The sequence below is a fragment of the Piliocolobus tephrosceles genome, chromosome 5 (genome assembly GCF_002776525.5).
Source record: "Piliocolobus tephrosceles isolate RC106 chromosome 5, ASM277652v3, whole genome shotgun sequence".
Taxonomy (NCBI): domain Eukaryota; kingdom Metazoa; phylum Chordata; class Mammalia; order Primates; family Cercopithecidae; genus Piliocolobus; species Piliocolobus tephrosceles.
In genome coordinates, this window is record NC_045438.1 from 142,044,908 (window position 1) to 142,050,909 (window position 6,002).

Consider the following 6,002-nt stretch of genomic DNA (forward strand, 5'->3'; position numbering starts at 1 on the left):
CAGTTTGCTAACATTTGCTTGCATGAATATGGGACATGAAGGAGGAGGAGATTTTACTACAGAGTCAAATAAATGTATACATGGAAAGAAAGCCAGACACAGTGCATATTTTTAAGCACCTCCAGCATCCAGGCTTAGGATCTGTTATCAAATAATATAATTTTTCTGGTTTCCAGAGGCAGTGCTGCTTGACATGTTTTACCTTTTTCAGCAAATTTTTAGTGTGGGTGTTTCTGAGCATATTCATTCACCCTCAGCTGCTGGTTTGTGCTATATTGTATTTTCCTGTGTATTTATTTCTCGTGCTGCCAGTGGAGTACATATTATCTGAAGCTGGACTCTAGATAGACTGCGAATACCATCTCTGTAAGATGTCTGTGGGACAAGCTGGTTCTTCCTGTGGCCTAAGACCTCAAAACACACTTTTTGGATTTGCAAGTCAGTGATCAAAACTCCTAAAATTAAGATGCTACTGGGGTAGATGAAATTTGATTATATTGTAACAGTTTGAATTTAGGCTGTGTAGGATCTGGTTGAGATAGCTGCTTGCTTCTGCATCATGCAGTCCCCCTTTTTTCTTGGTGATAAGGCCCAATTTTCTTGGGTACTGCAGTAGGCTCTGCTATCTCATAGATACCAGAGAGCAAGGGACTAAGCTGGTGAAATAGTTTGTAGGTGAAAGTTGTGGGCTTGTGCTTCTCCCAGAGGTCCTTCAAAAGGGAGGGCAAGATAGCTGGGAGTGTGAGGGTACACTCTCCGTACTTCCTTCTTCCTCTTGCCTAGGATGTAGACCTTTGAACTGGAGAACCTATGCTTCTAGGAGTAGAACCATAAAGCAACCTTGAGGTTGGAAGCCACATGCAGAGACAGCAGAGAATGAAGTCAGCAGCAGGCTGGGACATGAATGACAACCCTGAGCTGCCAGTCTGGCCCTGCACTACCAGCATCTAAATTCATTTTACATGAAAACAAACAAATAACAACAAGAAAAAACAATAAAACTCTTGTTTTGTTTAAGCCAGTGGTATTTCTGGTTTCTGTTATCAGCAGAATATCAAAATTTTTCCCTCCCCCTTTTCCTTCCCAACAGTTTATCATAAAACTTCTAAAACATAAAGCAAAGGTGAAAGAATTTTTGGTGAATACCAATTTGCCTACCATGTAGATTATAGTGATATACTTAATATTTTAATAAACTTCCTTACTTTATTATAATCCGTACCACTGTTTATCCATTATCACTATTATCCCTATTTATCCATCATCCTTATTTACTTATTTATTTAAATGTTCATGTGCTCATTTTTTTTTTGGTGAGACAGAGATTTACTCTTGTTGCCCAGGCTGGAGTGCAATGGCGTGATCTCGGCTCACTGCATCCTCTGCCTCCCAGGTTCAAGCGATTCTCCTGCCTCAGCCTCCCAAGTAGCTGGGATTATAGGCATGTGCCACCATGCCCGGCTAATTTTGTATTTTTAGTAGAGATGGGGTTTCACCCATTGCCCAGGCTGACCTTGAACTCCTGACCTCAGGTGAGCCACCCACCTTGGCCTCCCAAAGTGCTGGGATTATAGGCATGAGCCACTGCACCTGGCCCATTTGCTCATTTTTAAATTCAAAGTCTATCAGAAGCTTTGCTGCTTGAAATTATATCAGTAAGAACGATCACCCCACCCTTGCTTGGAGGATCCAAGTCATTCTGACACAGCAGCTGAGGTGCTAAGCTTCAGATTAGGAGTTTCTGGGCCCAATACTTTATATCATTGAACTTTGTAGTTTCCAAAGTACGAGGCCCTGGGTCCATTTCTCATGCAGCTTTATACTGAACTCTGGGAAAGAAGTCTTGGGAAAGAAATGGATGTGAAATGGGGCAGAAACGAATTCAGTGATTCAACAAATTTTTTATTGAGAACCTACCATCTAGTAGGTCTCAGCCACTGAAATTCAAAACTGGTGAGGAGAAGTTGCATAATACAGTGGATAAGAGCACTAATTTTCAAGTCAGGTGGCCTGTGTGACCTTTGGTCAGTTCCCAAACTTCTCTATGCCCCAGTTTTCCTACCTGTAAAATAAGGACAGTAATAGTACTTGACTTTTAGAGTTGTTGCTATGAGCATGGAATGAGACAATACATGCAGTTTGCTTACAACATTGTATGATAAAAAAGTAAGTCACAAGAATGTACGCTAAGTGAAAAGTGCACTTAGCCCTCCTTCAAGACCTACACACTTGACACTATCTTCTCTTTGTCTTTTATAAGACCTAGTGCAGTGTCCTGCATGCAGTAGGTGTGGCAAAATGCCCAGAAATTAGTCTCCTTTATTGAGTTAGTCTCATCAAGAAATGTCCATTTCTCATAGTTATCTCACCACTTGTTGCCTTTCAGACCTCCCATGAACACAAATTTTCTTTCTGCTATATGTAGATATCTGTCAGCACGGCACAGGCACACTGGCTTACTATCTACTGTCGCTAGGCTTTTTTTTTCTTCTATCTTCATCTGTTGTCATGCACAACTCATTAGTCCTGGAACCAAAAGCTGGTTAACTAATTACTCAATGTTTCTGTTTCTTCATCTGTAGGGTGGAAATGAGACGTGGTCCATAAGTTATTTAAGGAAGAGTCAGCATAGCACCTGCATGTATTAACCCTCAATGATTTTCGTTGTCTTCCCTTCTGAAAGGCTTAATTCTGATCCCTGCATTGATGACTCCTAAATAATCCACCTCCCCTGGAGACAACATCAACAGTTGCCTGCTGTGGAGTTGAAGTTTTAGTTTGAAGGTGAAGGGAAAATCTCTGAAAAGTTTGACGTGAGAAAATGTGTACACTGAAAATAGCAGTGGGGCAGGTGCCAGGGAAGATGGGAGGCAGGGGTTGCCATTTACATTGTATTCTATGGGATGATGCCTACTGGGGTTGCCCAATATATCCCATCCTCATTCGGTGCGCCAGATGTTAGGAGACAGGGAGACCAGGAAGGAAGCTACTGGGACACTCTAAGCAACAAATGATGGTGGCTTGGCGTAGTAGGAGAGGAGACTTGATTGATTACTCACATTAATACTAGGAAATACTTACATAGAACCTGCTACGATGCTGGTATTGTGCTTAGAGATTTACATGTATTAATAAGATTCAGAACAACACTAAGAGATACCTTATTTCCCACATTTTATAGATGTCAAAGCTGAGGTCCAGGGAGGTTAAATGACTCCCCTAGGTCACACGAGTAGTTTCTTTCTGACCTGGGCCTTGAGCCCAGGCTGTCTGGCAAAAGAGTCTGTGTTCAAACCACTGAGCTGAACTATTGAAAGGAAGTACAAATAGCAGGACTTGGCTATCAGTCAGATGTGGTGGGTTAAGAGAGAACAAGAGAAGGCTAAAATGACTGTTAGGTGGTGTCACTGACTCAGATAATGATGGGTAGGCAGGGCTCATGGGAATTTAGTTTTGGACACACTCACTGTGAGATGCTAGTGGGCATTGAGTTCAGGGAATGCGTGGGGCTGGAGACAGAAATGCAGGTGCCGGTGGGGTCTGCTTATGGGGTAGAGCTCTGAAAATGGACTAGACGATATAAGAGTACATATGATGTGAAATGAGAGTCCAGGACCAAAGCCTAAGGAATTTAAGCAGTTCTGGAGCAAACGGAACAAGAAATCTGAGAAGGATCTCCCTAGGAGTAGGGAAAGACCAAGAAGAGAGCCCTGGTGATTGATAAGGGTGATGCCACATAAGCAGGAACACCTACTCAGGCAGGTCTATGAAGAACTCAGGCTTGTCCATAAAGAAAGGACAGAAGTGTATAAAGACAAGCAAGGCCCAGTGTCTCACAGCTATAATCCCAGCACTATGGAATGCTAAGACAGGAGGATCGCTTGAGCCCAGGAGATCAAGGCCACACTCAGCTATGATCACATCACTGACCTCTAACCTGGGTGACAGAGCAAGATCTTGTCTCTCTAAAAACAAAAACAACAACAACAAAAAACATGGGGGTGGGAGGGAAAAATAGAAGTGTATAACGGATTTAATGGTTGGGAACCTACTAGTAACTGATAAAACAATGTTTATGGTGTGGTACAGCGGTAGCCAGCATCATGGCAAACAGTGCCTTATGGCCATGCATGTGTTCTGTTTCTGAGACTCTGCTTGCATGGAAGTAGAGACCTAGAGAGAGGCGAGTGTGGTGTACTGCCCTGGGAGAGGGGAAGCAGGGCAGTTACAATGGGAGAACCTTGAGTTTATATATAGTGTACCCTACAGACTCTGGAGTGGACCTCTTAAGATTACTCCTCTTGCAGTTTGCAGCCTGTACTTTCCCTTGTGTGAGCTGAACCTGTGGCTTGCTGCTAATCAATAAAATACGGTAAAGCTGATGGCACGTCCCATCCATGACTACATCATGTACTGTAAGACTGTCTTGCTACCTGACCCACTCTAGAGGCTCTGTCTTCCCAGCTGGCTTTGAAGACGAAAGTAGTCATCGTCGGAGACCCACATAGCAAGGAGCTGAGGTGGCCTGTAGGAGCTGAGAGCAGCCTCCAGCTTCAGCCTGTAGGGAGCCGGGGCCCTCAGTCCTTCAACTGTAAAGAATGGATTCTGTTAATGGCCTGAGTGATCTGAAAAGAGGACTCTCCCACAGTCAAGACTCCAGATGATGCTACAGCCTGGCCAACATCTTGACTTTTGCTTTGTGAAGTTCTGAACAGAGAAGCCCTCTAAGGTCTGCCTGGATTTCTGACCCACAGAAACTAAAATGATAAATGTGTGCTGTTTTAAACCATTAAGTTTGTGGTAATTTGTTAAGCAGGAATAGATCACTAATGCATTAAATAGAAATAGGCAGTGGCAACAAACATGAAGATACAGAAGACAAAAAGAATAACTTGTGTTTCCAGCCCTGACCTGTTGCCTGGACTGCACATTAAGTATTATTGCTATCATTTTATTTATTTACTTATTTACTTATGTTTTGAGATGCAGTCTCACTCTGTCTCCCAGGCTGGAGTGCAGTGGCGCAATCTCGGTTCACTGCAACCTTCGCCTCCTGGATTCAAGTGATTCTTCTACCTCAGCCTCCTGAGTAGTTGGGATTACAGGCGCATGCCACCGCACCCAGCTATTTTTTGTATTTTTAGTAGAGACAGGATTTCGCCATGCTGGCCAGGCTGGTCTTGAGCACTTGACCTCAGATGATCCACATGCCTCGGCTTCCCAATGTGCTGAGATTACAGGTATGAGCCACTGTGCCCAGCCTGCACATTTATTATTCACCTGCCTGCTCTGCATCTCCACGGGGATCTCTAGTAAGCTCCTCAACCCAAACGGATCCAAAACTGACCTTGGATTCTATGCTGGCTCCTCCTCTGGCCCCCAGAATGGACTTCTCCCTCAGTTTCCTCATCTCCGTAAGTGGAAACTCCATCTGTACTGTTTCTTAGGATTAAAACCTTGTGGTCACTCTTGATGTCCTCCTTTTTCACACACCACATTTAGGTTTACCAGCAAAGCCTTTTTACTCTGTCTTGAAAATAAATATAGCATCAGATCATTTCATGGCTCCTCCCTGATACAAGTCATCGGCATCTCCTCTCTGGATCACTGCAGTAGCTCCCAGCTGGGTTTTCAGCCTTCCATCCACCACTCCTACACATAGCCCATCTCGGTCTGGCATCTGAAGTAAGTCCAGTTTTTTTTCTGTCAAACCTTCCGGTGGTACCCCTCTCAGGTAAAGCCTAGGTTAGCATCATGACTTTCAGGGGCATATATGATCTGGCCCTCAACCCCAGAGGTTCAAAGAATCACTCTGGATTCTTTCAATAATGTGTCTTTTTGTAACTGCAGCAATACAATTTTGGACTTTCGAAATTTTTTTCATTCCTGTTGGATTATTGAATTGTCTCAAACCTAAAATACTGCCATTCAAGTCAGAATTTTAGATGCCTGATTGTATTAGTCAGAATTCTCCAGAGAGACGAAACCAATACCATATAGAT